Below are 15993 nucleotides of genomic sequence, written 5' to 3'. Positions count from 1 at the left end.
TTCTGGCAAGTTCTACGTGTAGATCCCAGGATCCTCTTAGAGCCACAGTACAAGCCTCGTGTTCTTGACATTTGTGGCAAAACACCATCCCTTGCTTGACTTACATTGTCCTGCCGAAGCACTTTTGTTCTCGAGCGTTAAAAGGTTTCCTTGAGGATCCCGCTGTAGGCCGGGAGCCTTCCTGAGTGACAGCCCCTAACGTGTTGACGTTGGTGCCTGCCTTGTACTTCCTGTAAGCTGAGAGCGTGCTGTCCAGGGAGCACTCAGTGCATATAAGTTGTCTGTTCGGTAGAACACCGTTGTCACATAGGTACATTGTTTCCAGTGCTCAGTCGAGGGATGCAATGAGGATCATCTGGAAGAAAGCCTTGTCACCCTTCCAGTAAATTTCCCTCTTTGTCTCTTACAATCTCAGAGGGTCGCGTTACACACCATGCAGTGAGGTCTCTGGCAAAGATTCTTGTTTCCCAGCTGAATTGTATCGTGCAGCCTGCGGTCTTGGTTCTGCCCCTCCATGGAACCTGATCCGGTTGAGGTGACCTGGCATCCAGCATACAAAGCAGTGGAGATTTGCCAGTCGTCACCTCAGACCACTGTCGCCTTGCCATCTGCAGAGTCTGCTCTATTGGTTTCTGTGACAGATCTCTCCTTGCTGTCTTCCTGACTGATTCTTTCTTCCGCCCTCTTTGTGTGTTGTCTTTTCCCCCTTGGTTCATGACTCTTCAACCCGTCTGATCTCACCCTCTGGTGCTTTTCACCTCCAACTCTGTCAGTTCTCCCACCTGGACCAGATAGATGCCTCTGTCCAGCCACTTGCCAGCATCTCTATGGAGTTTGTCCAAAGGGCACCTCGGATTACTAGATCCAGTAGATCCAGAAACGATTATTTACAGCTCCCCTGCCCCTTGCCTTGTCCTGTTGTCCCTGGCGGCTCATCGTTGCATCATCCAGCCTGTCCCCTGCCCAGAAAAATGAGTTCATTGTAAAGTCCTTCTCCATCCTCTGTTACCACGTTGTGGTGTGAGGCTTGTTAATGTCGTCTTCTGAGTGGTTTTTATTCGTTCTCCTTCATCCCATACTTGCTACCATTAAAACAGCTTATCTGTTCATTCCTGTAGTTACAGAAACTTTTCTTCTGTGCCGCTACCTCTTTCGTCCAGCAGCTCAAGTGTATTCTCCACGCTGAGTATTTCTCCTAAAATATTAATCACAGCGTTTTGTCTGCATGTGGGAAGCACTTTAGAGGTTCCCTGGGTGACTGGACAAACGAGGTTGCCGTTCCGCGGAGCCATGAACCATCGAGCCCATCACTGGGGGGAGGTCGTACCTCGCCGATGATGCGTTTGGATGGATCTGTGGGGTAAAATCCTGATCGGAGAGGCTTAGGAGAGAGGAGTGGGAGAACTGGGTTTGTTCTGGTCCCAACTTTTTCAAGACATTTTGCTGTGACGGGGAAAATAGAAACTGGACAGTAGCTGGGGTAGGAGCTGAGGTCCGGGGAGGATGTTGTGTTGTGTTGTGTTGTGTTGTGATGGGAGAAATAACAGTGGGAATGATCCAGTAGATGCGTGTGGGGGAGGGGAGAGCTGCTGCCCGTGGTCCTGGAGTGGGGAGGGGATGGCTGAGCAGGGTTGCAGGTGGGGAAGCCCTCCGAAGGCTTCTCTGTTCTCAGGGAAGCAGCTCCTCAGCTGAGGGTGAGGGTGAGGTTGGGGGTTTGAGGGGAGAGCAGAGCTCGGGGGCCCAGCTCCGTCGTGACCATCAGCACACAGTGCGTCCAGCTGGGAAGACTGCACTTGCCTCCCTGCCTGAAAAGCCATCTCCTTTCTTAAATGTGGGAGTAATTACTCCTTGGGGAGCCTGTGTAATTACACGGGTGCTTCTCGGCTCCAAGCGAATTGAGTGCCAGTTCTGGCCACGGACATTTTCTTCTCTGCTGATGGAAGGGTCCCCAGAGGAAGTGTCCTGCTTGCCTGGCTCTTGGCCTCGAGGACCCTTCACACCATCTAGTGTTGTGTCTTTTATCTTTGACATAAGCATCAAATGTCTTCAGTTTCTGCATGTGATCTTAAGAAGCAATTCTCTGCTTCCAGGAGCTTCTGTGCTCCTCGGGAAAGGCACTTCACAGACCTAATTAGGGGAGAGGACGGGAATCCTGCCCGTCGATACGTAGGGAACTCCAGAGTGCTGACAAAGCAGAGCCTGCTTTTATTTATTTATTCATTCGTTCATGTTAATTTTTTATTTGTTTACTATTTAACTTATTCAGTTTCAGCTGCGTTGGGTCTCTGTTGCTGCGCGCGGGCTTTGTTCTCTAGTTGCGGCGAGCGGGGGCTACTCTTCGTGGCAGTGCGTGGGCTTCTCATTGCGGTGGCTTCTCTTATTGTGGAGCATGGCTTCTAGGCATGCGGGCCTCAGTAGTTGCGGGTCGTGGGCTCAGTAGTTGTGGCACACAGGCTCTAGAGCGCAGGCTCAGTAGTTGTGGTGCACGGGCTTAGTTGCTCTGCAGCATGTGGCATCTTCCCGGACCAGTGTTAGAACCCGTGTGCCCACCATTGGCAGGCAGATTCTTAACCAGTGTGCGACCAGGGAAGTCCGAGAGCCTGGTTTGAAATGCATTGTCAGAGCACGTGGCTCAGTGACTCGGGGAAGGGGGACGGCCCTGAAGTGACCAGGACTTGGGTAGCTGCAGAGGTTGGCGAGGCTCTCAGAGCAGCGTGAGGTGGACTGGATGAGGCTCCTGAGGTGCTGGTAAGGACCTCCTTCCTTAGGATGTGGGCCTCCCGTCAGGAAGAGCGGGACGTGAAGGCAGGCAGACCCTGAGTTTGACTGAAGAGCCTCCCCTCTGTGCTGGTTTTGGTTTCTTCCTGTGGAGAAACTGAAACCTTGTAATTGGGACAGTGAGTCATCTGATCAAAAGATGTCATGTGTAGGGACTGTGGACGGCATGAAACGCGGGGTGGGGTGCGGTGGGTGAAGTCAGGGGGACTCTGGGCTCCAGCGCGATGCCCGACAGGAAGGGGCGAGGCCGCGGCGTGTTCCCGCTCATCCTAGGCCCCGGTAAGCAGTATGGACGTTCCCTTGGGGTTTTTCTGAATCGTGAATGAGGTTGAGAGTATTTTCACGTGCTTAGAAGCCGTTTCTTCTTTTTAATTGGTAGACAGTCTTTAGAGCAGTTTTAGGGCTATAGGAGAATCAGAATCGAGCAGACAGCGCTTTCCTATACCCGTCCCTCTGGGTTCCCTCCCTTGGTAACATCTCTGGCCTGTGTGGCGCGTCATCTCAGTGATGGCTCGGCATTGACACCTAATTCTCCCCTGGAGTCTGTAGTTTATATCAAGGCTCACTCTCTGTGTCCTACTTTTCAGGTTTGGACAGGTGTGATGACCTGCAGCCACCACTGCAGTGCCACCCAGAACCATTTCACTGCCCGAAACATCCCTGGGGGCCACCTGTTCACCCGCCCAGTGCCCCCAAGCCCCCGACAGCTGCTGGTCTTGTTACTGTCTGTGTATTTTTGCCCTTTCGAGAATGTCACGTAGTTGGAGTCCTTCATTCTGTGGTCTTTTCAGACTGGTGTCTTTCTGTTTTTGTATGAAGGGTCTGTTCATGTCCACTGCCCGTCTTACTGCCCCAATGCTTTCCTGTGTTTTTTTTTTTTTTTTTTTTCCTGTGCGCGCGCCTCTCACTGTTGTCTCCTCTCCTGCTTCAGAGCTCAGGCTCCGGACGTGCAGGCTCAGCAGCCATGGCTCAAGGGCCCAGCCGATCCGCAGCATGTGGGATCCTCCCGGTCCGGGGCACGAACCCGTGTCCCCTGCATCGTTTGGCAATGGAAGGCTTCCAGAAGCCTCCCCCTTCCATTGCAGCTGAGGAAGCAGCTCCTCAGCTGAAGGTGTGGGTGAGGTTGGGGGTTTGAGAATAGGCAGTTGGAAGAACTCCTCAGTCTGGAAGACACGATGTGGGAGGGAATCTGAGTAGCTCACGTAACGTGTGTATATTTTATTCACTAAATCTTGAGTTAGCTCTTAAGATTGAGAAGAAGCAGCATTAGGGAATAATAAGCGAGCTGTCCTCCACATCCTAAGACACGGTACCAACTGAGACTATAAATCTGCAGGTCCAGATTCATTCACAGATGGTAGGCTGATGGGAAGCTGTTAGCCAGAGTTAGGGGGTTAGGGAGCAAATCCCCAACTTAGATTCTGTAGAGGGTAACAACCTGCCTCTCTCATGCAGGGGGAGATGGAATTCTCAGCTCAATGCCTCAGGACTCCGGTCCATTATCATGGCTGTTGTAATCTGTTTCTGAAGTGGTCTTTTCTACAACATTGAAAAAAGTGACTGCATTATCCTGAACATTTTTATCAAGTAACAAATCAGCTGATATAAATGCATAAAGTTGGCTGAAAGCAGGCCAGGATTTCAAAGCCCCTTCGGCATGTCTAGGTTGGGCACACGTCATGGAGCCTAAGAGTTTATTTAGATGGGGAATCTTAAAAAGCTGCGACTAAAAGTGACCATGAAATCATCCAACTTTTAAGTTTGAAAAAGGCTCATTCTTTTTCATATGTAAAAAAGCATTAACTGAGTCATTAAATGAGCTTTTAAAAAAGCCTCCTGTCAAGAGAGTGACAGATACAGAACTTTAAACCCATGCCTCTGGGGCCAGTGCTCTTTCTGTCATAAAATGTTTCTCCCTAACATTTGATGAATCAAAACATACACACACACACACACACACACACACACAATGTTAAGACCCAGTGTTCACTCTTCAACTTGCTTTCAGCCATATGGAAACTTTATGGATTGAGTCTTTCAGATATTATTTCAGAGCAGATAAGCCAAACGCTATTTCTCTCACCTGGCTCCAAGCCCTGTTTAGTCTTCTCCAACTGGGTGTAATTATTCACTAGGGATCTCACCTATTGTTCAACACTCAAACTTGTGATGGCCATGCTGTGGACTCCATTGTCTTGAGAGGAAAGTTTACACACCAAAACATTTGGGTGGGTGAAAGGAACACAGGAGAGGAGACTAGAGGAAAGGTATCGGTAAATATGTAGTGAGTTGTTGCTCTTCTACCTTGATTATGCCTAAATGGCTGTTTTTATTAACATGAGCTTGTGCTACATGCTTGATTCATGACACACGCAGACTCCCTTAACTTAGAACATAATTGTGGCACATGTATCTCCAGCTACAAATATAGATACCAAAGAGCCTAAGGAGCTCTGAGAGTCACATACCTTCATTTATTTTTTTGACTTTTTCTTTTTTTGTGAGAATTGAATAGAAATAAAAGCTAAAAAGTATCCCTTATTCACCTAGCAATTTCTTCTCATCTTCCTTTTCTCAGGTAACATCTCTAGGAATCCTCCCATACCCAGGAAAAGATAGTTTCTCCTGCTCTTTACAATCAAAACCCCCTGGGCAACCCTTTCTCATACCTTTTATAGTAGAGTGTTGAATTGTGGATTTACTTGTCTGAATCTTCTTTAACCTGTGAGAAAATTGAGTGCAGGGGCTGAATCTTCCAACAGTGTATCTTCCAGTGCCAAGCACAAAAGCGTCAACTAACATGTAGCTTTAAAAAAAAAGTATCTTGTACATATTGTAAGTGTTCAATACATTTGTACATCAAATACATGAAATAATCAAGGCTGAGAAATATGATAGGAAAAAATTAATATTAAGGAGGATTTATAAATGAGTAGAAAGGGGATTTTAGGGAAGAAATCATGATTTAAGATTATTGTTTTTTTTTAACCTGGTATATGTTGAGGATTGCTATAGAAGAAAAGGCAGTTCAATACTTTGAAAATGTGTGAAGTCTATATTCATTAGTTCATCAGCTAAAATAAGGTGGTATGCACACAGCTGCTCATCTTTCAAAATTTTTCATAAATGTCAACTTGTTGAAAATATTTTGAAACTAATTTTTCTTTACCTTTTAAATTCTCTTGGAATTAAACATGGTGATTTACCACTAAGACCTTCAAGATGTATTAATTTATTTAGGCCACCATAATAAATTTGAGAGAGTCTTTGTACAGAGATGCATTTTAAAAAACACAGTTAATCACCCAAAAGTAATTTATAAAGGAATTCAAATTTTAACCATTACTCATAAAAAAAGGTGAAAAAAGGAATTAAATTCATAAAAAGTTGAACATTCTTAAATCTTCATCCCCCTACTCAATTTTCTTGTAGTTCACAGTGCTGCAGAATTCCTAATGCAGAAATCCTCAATTATATCCAGCACTTTTTGGCTTTTCCCTTTTCTTTACAAACCCTCCATTATTTTCTTTTTCTTTTTTTTAAATATCTTTTTTGGAGTATAATTGCTTTACAATGGTGTGTTAGTTTCTGCTGTATAACAGAGTGAATCAGCTATATGTATACATATATCCCCATATCCCCTCCCTCTTGCGTCTCTCTCCCACCCTCCCTATCCCAGCCCTCCAGGTGGTCCCAAAACACCGAGCTGATCTCCCTGTGCTATGCGGCCGCTTCCCACTAGCTCTCTAGTATTCTGTATTTGGTCGTGTATATATGTCCATGCTACTCTCTCACATCGTCCCAGCCTAACCTTCCCCCTTCCTTGTGTCCTCAAGTCCATTCTCTATGTCCGTGTGTTTATTCCTGTCCTGCTCCTAGGTTCATCAGAACCTTTTTTTTTTTTTAGATTCCATGTATATGTGTTAGCATACAGTATTTGTCTTTCTCTTTCTGACTTACTTCACTCTGTATGACAGACTTTAGGTCCATCCACCTCACTACAAATAACTCAATTTCGTTTCTTTCTATGGCTGAGTAATATTCCATTGTATATATGTGCCACATCTTCTTTATCCATTCATCTGTTGGTGGACATTTAGGTTGCTTCCATGTCCTGGCTATTGTAAATGCAGCTGCAATGAACATTGTGGTCCATGACTCTTTTTGAATCATGGTTTTCTCAGTGTATATGCCCAGTAGTGAGATTGCTGGGTCGTATGGTGTTCTCTTTTTTAGTTTTTTAAGGAACCTCCATACTGTTCTCCATAGTGGCTATACCAATTTACAGTCCCACCAACAGTGTAGGAGGGTTCCCTTTTCTCCACACCCTCTCCAGCATTTATTGTCTGTAGATTTTTTGATGATGGCCATTCTGACCGGTGTGAGGTGATACCTCATTGTAGCTTTGATTTGCATTTCTCTAATGATTAGTGATGCTGAGCATCGTTTCATGTGTTTGCTGGCAATCTGTATGTCTTCTTTGGAGAAATGTCTATTTAGGCCTTACGCCCATTTTTGGATTGGGTTGTTTGTTTTTCTGATACTGAGCTGTGTGAGCTGCTTGCAAATTTTAGAGATTAATCCTTTGTCAGTTGCTTCATTTGCACATATTTTCTCCCATTCTGAGGGTTGTTTTTTCGTCTTGTTTATGGTTTCCATTGCTGTGCAAAAGCCCCATAGCAGTATTGTGAGTGTCACTGAAGCAGACTTGGGTCCACTTATCCACGTGCAATAAACCCAATCTACTGACACTGCGTTGTGGTGAAAGTGCCGTGTTTTATTGTAAGGCACCATACAAAGAGTCCGGGACAGCTAGGTTTCAGCAAAGTGTTTTTAAAGGCAAGGTGAGGGAGGGGAGTCCCAGGATATGTGATCAGCTTGTGCACAGTTCTCTGTTTGGTTGATGGTGAGGTTTCAGGACAGTGTCACAGGGGTTTACGTCATCAATTCTTTGGCTCCAGTAGGCCTGGGGGCTATGTGCTCATGGTCATTAAGTAGTTAACCTTCCATTTGGTGGGAGTTTTAGCATCTGTAAAGCAGGAAATGTGCATCAAATACTGTTATCTATGTACTTCAGAGAGGAGCTAAAGTAGAGGATATGGGGGAGGGGTCTATCCTAGGAAGGCCCCAGAGGGTCCTCCTCTGTTACATGAGCCCTGATGTTCTTTCCAAAATCCTCTTAAAGTTGAAGACAGACAGATTGGGTTTCCATTTTTTTGCTACCAAAAGCATCCTAACTTATACACTTGGCATAAAAATACTTTACTAATTTGGTACCTGCTCAGAAGTCTTGCTCAGGGCTGTACACAACTCCAGCTTGTGTCATTCACATTGATATTATTATGAATGGTACCCACTGGAGTTGTGCAGTCCCCAACTTTCATAGTTGTAAAAGGCTGTGCTGCTTTGTATCTGCTCATCTTTCCAGCTCCCCTTCAGTTATCTTACATATGTGAGCTACAGTTGAGTCAGTTCCAACTACTTTTGCTCTCCAGAGGAACCACGGTATTACTTGGGCTTTTTGTGATCACTTTGTTCCCAATGCCAAATACAGATTCTTCACAGTTTGTTCATCTGACAAAGTCGTGTTTATTCTTTGATGGTCTTCTCAGATATCACCTTTACTCTAAAACTTTTCTGGTCACATCATTTTCCTGCCATAGACCCTAGGCACTCATAGTAAATGACTTTATCAAATGTAAACATAGTACTTTGTGTACATTTCTATCAATGCATCTCATGATGGTTTTATGTTAGTCTTCTGTACTGACCTATGTGCTTTTTGAGCAAACAGATTTTTCTAATTGTGGCCTAGTAGAGGAAACCCTAGCACACAGCAGATGCTTAAAGGACTCTCTCTTTGTGGACTGTTTAATGTATTCATTAACACTCATAATTCACTGAATGAACCAAATCATTTAATATTTACAGTTTTCCACAGCAAGATCTTTTTCGACCCACCGCCTAGAGTAATGAAAATAAAAACAAAAATAAATAAATGGGACCTAATGAAACTTAGAAGCTTTTGCACAGCAAAGGAAACCATAAACAAAATGAAAAGACAACCCTCAGAATGGGAGAAAATATTTGCAAACAAAGCAACTGACAAGGGATTAATCTCCAAAATATACAAACAGCTCATTCAGCTCAATATCAGAAAGACAAACAACCCAATCAAAAAATGGGTGGAAGACCTAAATAGACATTTCTCCAAAGAACACATACAGGTGGCCAACAAACACATGAAAAGATGCTCAACATCACTAATCATTAGAGAAATGCAAATCAAAATGACAGTGAGGTATCACCTCATACCAGTCAGAATGGCCATCATCAAAAAATCTACAGACAATAAATGCTGGAGAGGGTGTGGAGAAAAGGGTACCCTCCAACACTGTTGGTGGAACTGTAAATTGGTACAGCCACTATGGAGAACAGTATGGAGATTCCTTAAAAAACTAAAGATAGAGCTACCATATGACCTAGCAATCCCACTCCTAGGCATATATCCAAAGAAAACCATAATTCGAAAGGATGAATGCACCCCAATGTTCACTGCAGCACTATTTATAATAGCCAGCACGTGGAAGGAACCTAAATGTCCATCAACAGAAGAATGGATAAAGAAGGTGTGGTACATATATACAATGGAATATTACTCAGCCATAAAAAGGAATGAAATAGTGCCATTTGCAGAGATGTGGTTGGAGCTAGAGATTGTCATACAGAGTGAAGTAAGTCAGGCAGAGAAAAGCAAATATTGTATAGTACCATTTATGTGTGGAATCTAGAAAAATGGTAGAGATGAACTTATTTGCAAAGCAGAAATAGAGTCAGAGATGTAGAGAACAACCTTACTGTTACCAAGGGGGGAAGGGGTGGGTGGGATGAATTGGGAGATTGGGACTGACATATATAACTACTATGTATAAAATAGGTAACTAATGAGAACCTACTGTATATCACAGGGAACTCTACTCAGTGCTCTGTGGTGACCTAAATGGGAAGGAAATCTAAAAAAGAGCGGATATATGTATATGTATGACTGATTCACTTTGCTGTACAGCAAGAAACTAACACAACATTGTAAAAGAACTATACTCCAATAAAAATCAAATAAAAATTTTAGAGTTTTCAATCCCCCATTATCACATATATCCAGCTGCAGCAATATTTACTTCTCCTATCAGTTGCCAATGTCAACTAAAAAAACCCAAACAATAGCAGCATAGTAAGGAGAAACTTCACTCAAAAGGGTAAGTGCAAGGAGGGGCCTATTGCAATTGGGGGAGGAGAACTATTGCATTAGGGAGAATGCTGTGACCCTAAGATCTGCAAGCCTCTCAGTGGTTAATCAAAAGGGGTTTTTCTTCTCTTGAGAGGAAGTAACAAGGGTATTAAGGGTAGGGTGTGGGCAAATGGGATAAAAGAGTAGCTTGAGTGGATGGTAGATCATAGAATATTTTACCCTGAGGTCAGCCTCTTCTTAGGAGAGATTATCTGTTGACTCAGTCTGACAGTGAGTCCGAGTTCTGGAGCCTGGAGGAAGGAGTGAAACTTTACAGTTTGATTAATAAGCAGTTTGTTCCAATTGATTAGTAGGAATAAACACTTCAGATGATAATTTATGAGACAAAAAAAATGGCAATTTGGAATATCTTTGTCTGGCATTGCCATAGGTAAACAAGAGGAGGCATCTGTGGTGGTTCTTAGGAATAAGCTGTTTTCCACAACACAAAGGGCAGAGGGATATCTTAACTTTTGCTGTTTTCCAGGATTCGAGGGCTCAGGTAAAATTCCACATTGTCACTAATAATAGTTTTCAGTATCGAAGGACACAATTAGACTATATAAAACTTTATTTTCTTTTGCAGTGGTCATCACACAGCCAAGCAAATGTATCCACTTGTTAAATTTAATTACCTTTTATCTTAGAGAGTTCCCCCAAATTAAATAGGTCGGAAATTTTTATAAAGAATCAAATATTGCTTTCCTGTCTGAAAAGTGTGGACTGAGTATCAGAGACTTATCAGATTCCTTTCAAGCTAAAGTCACTTTCATTCACTTGATAAGACTGTAGAGGGCACAGTTGGACTGAAACAAAGTTTGAGTGAAAGAGTGTGAGAACTTTATTACACCTAGCTAATATCCAAATGTGTGCTGTCAGTGATTCATATCTGCCTTTCAGAGCAACGGTCTTTTAAAAAATCTTTTTGAAAGAGGGTTTTCTTATTTGTCACTTTACTTTCTTTTTAATTAATCCTAACAACATTTCATGTGAGAAAGTGTGTTTGAAGAGATAGAATTATAAATGAGTCCAGCATTATTGTTATAGTCCCTGTATTAAAATGTTACTGTAAGCTAAGGCAAGGAAGTCAAAGATAGTAGATTAAGAGAAAACTGCTGGGGCAATGAGCAAGCATTATTAAAAACAAGTGACAGGTTTGTATTACTCTATTGGAAGTAGCATATAGTAGTGGAAAGACTAAGGAATTAGTTGGGCTATCCGTAAGCTATTTGAAGCACAGCTTTTCCAAAGCTAAGTAAAGTTTTCTCTAATCATCAGCTAATTTGTGGTTTCAAAATCCTGTAGTGTTCTTGATGCAGTTACCACCAAAATGAAGCATGCCCTTCTTCCTAATGGTCTACTCCTCCCCTTCCTTGTTTCTATATGTGCAAAACAAATGACATATACGAACTCTTTATGTTCTCTTTTCACCCTGCTTTCATTCCACATTGCACCAAGATTTCATTTTCCACATCAGTAATGGCTTTATAATTTCCAAATTCAAAGGTTTTTCTTCTGTCTCATTTACCTTAAAATCTCAATTGCCTTTGATGTTTTGCTCCTCACAGATGACTCTTATCTTTTTGCTGTAATTGTGTTGACTATGTACTACCTGTTACTCTTTTCACATATTTAGCAAATCAGTTTGTTACTTTGAGTGCTTCTTTTTGATTTTTCCCATTCCACTATTTTGGGAATTCACCATACTTCTGTATTTTGTGTGCTGGTTCTCCTCTATCAGACTATTGATTGAATTTTATGTTTCCAGCTAAAACCTGCCATTGGATTGGCTATTACCTCAGTGGGAAATGGCTATGGTATCCATGTAATGTACTCTCACTAAAGCCCCAACTTTGTATTGCTAATTGCCTTCTAAATATTCATAAATGGATGTCTTGCTATTCCTTGAAAGATAGCTATTCAAAATCATTTTTCTCTCCAAACCTAGTCCCGCTTTTTGATTTTCTCATTCTTCTATCTCTGCCATAGCCTTTAGATGGAAAAAAATTTGACTGTTTTTTCAACTAACACTCTGTAGGCTCCTTGCTAGCCTCCTAGGCCAGGTCTTTGGGCCAAGGTAACTAGTCTCTGGATCCATTAGAAAGTCCAAGGGGGCAGAATTTTCTTTATGCTTTGTTCATTAATGTAGCCTAATCACAAAGGATGATAACTAGCTCAATTAATATTCATTAATAAATGAATGAGCCCAAGTACCCAAAGTTAGGTTCTCCTATTATTTATTTTACATTAATTACCAGATGAATATTTTTAATACCACTTTTGTATTGCTGCTTTTCTGATCAGAAACTTCATTGAGTCTATTTTGTCTCTTTTTTTCTGACTTTTAAGATTGTCCATTTTTCTATTCTAAGGAGGTCCTAAGAAAGTGAATTAATGTTGTGGGTAAGAGTGAACGTACTGGAGTTAAACAGCCTGAGTTTGATTATTGTTCTTTCATTTACTAACTGGGACAGGTATTTAATTTTTCTGTGCCTTGATTTCTACGTCTTTAAAATTGAGATAATGATCACTGGATTGATGTTAGGATGAAATAAGTTAGTGCGTCTTAAGCACTCAAACAGTGCCTGGTATTTAATGAATGCTCAATATGCATTATTATTATTATTATTATTAACCTCTACATTTGAAAAGCGTCTGTACAGTCAGTGACATCCAGATGTTTAATAGAACATATCCCATCTTTCAAACAAAATTTTACATGTAATCCCAATAACTTTATGAAATACAAAATAAGTGTGGCTTTGATTATTTGTACCCTCCGCTCTTTCATAAACTCATAAATGTCCTTGACAAAATCCCCAAACTCCAAGAACTACAATTTAAAAACCCCTGGTCTCAGTAACTTTTTTTCTTTTTTTTTAATATTTATTTTTTTGGCTGCACTGGGTCTTAGTTGTGGCATGCGGAATCTTAGTTGCAGAATGTGGACTCCTAGTTGAAGCATGCATGCGGGATCTAGTTCCCTGACCAGGGATCAAACCCGGGCCCCCTGCATTGGGAGCACAGGGTCTTACCCACTGGACCACCAGAGAAGTCCCTGGTCTCAGTAACTTTTGATGTAAGTATTTACTGATTGACTAAGTCATGTTGAAAACCATTAGATTGTAGAAAGAGCAGGCGTTTTAATAATACATCTATTATATTGCCTGTCTCAAGTGAGGGTATTGTAAGACAAGGAAGTTACATTTGAAAATATTATGTAACACAGACAATTTATATCTATTTTAGTAAATTTAGATCAAAGGAATAAACTTTTTTTATAATAAATGAGGGGTAAGTTTGAATTACAAATCATACTTAAGGAATCAAAGTGTTGTGTTATTATAATTGTCATATATAGAATAAATTATTTGCCCTTTGAGCATTTGGAGATGACTTAAAACATTATTTGTTTCTGAACTAAACCTAAAAGATGTAAAAAGCATTTTCTAAATGATAATATTGATATTAACAATACTTATCCTTTTACTTTCAACTCTGTAAGCTTAGTAAAACTTCAGTCTTTATTGATATCCCCATATCTAAAAGATATTTATCTCTACTGCTTAACTGGAAATTTTTGAGAAAAAATTAATTGATGTTATTAAAAGAAAGGTGTCATCTAAAATTATACTGTCTTATTCTTAGAAAGAATTTGCTGAGTGATCCAGTGAACATCTGACTAAGAGTCATGTACTCTTAAAGGGGTTGAGAACAGGTTCATGAGATATTTGAGTCCCTTCATTTTACAAATGAGAAAAATATGAGCCTGCTTAGCTAAGGAATTTACCAAAGATAGATGATTGCATATTAAATATTAAGAAGTATTAAAATCTCTGTTCTCAATCCAGTACTCTTTCCACCATTTGGAAAATGAATCATACAGTCTCAAACATCAAAATATTTTTTCCTGTATCCAAAAGAGAACAGAATGTCATGTTTTAGAATCCAGATGTCATATCAACTTAAAAAGCAACATAAAAAACAATTGTAAAGTAAAACTTTGGATTAAGCAGATGATGACTGCTTGATTGGTAGTGGCTTATACTGGAATATAAAGTAAATCAATAAGCAGAAATACTGCAGTCATCTGTTTTTCTGAATGTCAATCAACAGAGCTGTTCTAAGAAGGATTGAGAAATAGCAAAAGGCTGGTCTTTCTCCAATCTGTGGTTGTCTTTATTGAACTCATTTTCTTTTTTCCTTGCCCTTTTTGGTGCCTCTTATCTCTGTTCTCTCCTTCTCCTACCAAAACTTCTTCTAGGAAACTTGTATCAAACTTGTACTGAAATGTAAATGGCTTACAAGCCTTAAGGTGCTGCCTCTCCCAGGGAAGTGTGAGGAGTGAGATTTAAGAGGGGCAAAGAAAGGTAAAGTTATAGAATGTATATCTAAATATGAAATTTTAAGCATCAATGAGGAAGAGAGTAGCAGTTTTAAATTGTAGGAGGACACACTTCCCAGTGATTGTAAAACCATTGTTAATCTCCCCAAAGAAATAAAAACCAAACAAACAAATATGCAACAAATATAACAGCCAAACACAAAAACAAAAATAAAAAACCCCAAATTAATGGGACTTGACTATGTTGAAACTGAGATTAATATGTGGAGTATTGATTTCTCTAATAAGTTGAGTCCCTCAGTCCATGAATATGGTATATCCCTTTATCTAGGTATTCTTTAATTTTTCTCAGTACTGCTTCATAATTTTGCATATAGAAGTCTTCGTACCTCTCATTAGATTTATTTTTATGTGTTTCACTTTTTAGATATTACCATCAAGAGCATCGTTTTCTGAATATCCTATTTGCTGTTGGTCTGTACAAATACAATTGATTTTTAAAAATATTGACCTTGGATTCAGCAACCTTGTTAAATTATCTTATTCAAATGGCTTACCTGTAGAATTTGTTTCAAATACCATAAGGATTAAAAGATCAATTCTCTAAAACAATGTAATAAATCTAAGATTTCATACAAAAAGTAATGTTTTTAAAAATTCATACAGCAAAACTTGACAGGAAAAGAAGAATAAATATGTAAATCCACAATCATCGTGGGAGATTTTAACACAACTCCCTCAGTAGTAGGTAGAACAACCAGCCAAAAGTCCATGGAAGATTTTTAACACAAATATGAAACTTGATCAATTTGAAATATATAAAACGCTCTATGCAACAATGATGATGGAAATCACACTTTTAACAAGTATATATAGACTATATTACAAAATTGATTATATGGTTGTACATAAAGCAAGTCTCAACATATTTCAAAGACTGAAATACAATAAAAGATGCTTTCTGACCATTGAGATGTTGAGTTAGAAATCAGTAACAAAAATTATTTTAAAATAGATCCAAATGTTCAGGAATTAAGCATTTTACTTTAATAATCCACAAAGAAATCACAATTAGCATAAGAAAAGCAAAATTTTAGCTATACTCCCATGGTTTATTACATATGTGTGTACTCTAACACCATCACAGTTTCCCCCACAAGCATATGCACTAACAGAGTTTGTATCCTATCTATCTAGTTTCCTTTAGGGTCTGATAAGGCCAGTTGAAGATGCTTCCTAAATGCTAATTGGGTGTATCGGCAGAACTCTTGGTTTTAAGCAACATGATATGACTTAGATAACTTTAAGAAAATGAATTTATTACAATGATACAGAGTAGCTCACAGAATGGTTTGGAGAGTCAGAGAACCGTGGGTCTAAACTATCAGCCAGGAGAAATGTCTAAACTTATTTCATGGTCTGATGTGGTGAAGACGAGATTGCCACTACTGCTGGATTACTTGATTACTCTGCAGATCGTAATGCTGAGCTCACAAACACAGAATTTAGATGCTGCTGGAAAGAGGGTATTGCTTCCACTAGGGTTCTTTTGTGTGACCAGTATAGACTCTACAATTACTGT

General features: G+C 40.4%; 1 protein-coding gene and 1 pseudogene across 2 annotated transcripts in view; both read left to right on the top strand.

The window, feature by feature from the left end:
• The window catches only part of LOC309808912 (centrosomal protein of 78 kDa-like), an 823590-nt pseudogene that overhangs the window by 89010 nt on the left and 718587 nt on the right, over positions 1 to 15993 (top strand). The gene's annotated exons all lie outside the window — the stretch shown is intronic.
• The window catches only part of LOC309808097 (forkhead-associated domain-containing protein 1-like), a gene marked incomplete at its 3' end in the record, with an annotated part of 108360 nt that overhangs the window by 1901 nt on the left and 90466 nt on the right, over positions 1 to 15993 (top strand). The gene's annotated exons all lie outside the window — the stretch shown is intronic.

The sequence above is a fragment of the Mesoplodon mirus genome (assembly GCF_964341445.2).
Source record: "Mesoplodon mirus genome assembly, chromosome: 7".
NCBI classification, from domain to species: Eukaryota; Metazoa; Chordata; class Mammalia; order Artiodactyla; family Ziphiidae; genus Mesoplodon; species Mesoplodon mirus.
Note: the sequence above shows the minus strand (reverse complement) of the source record. Positions and strands in the feature narration are given on the sequence as shown.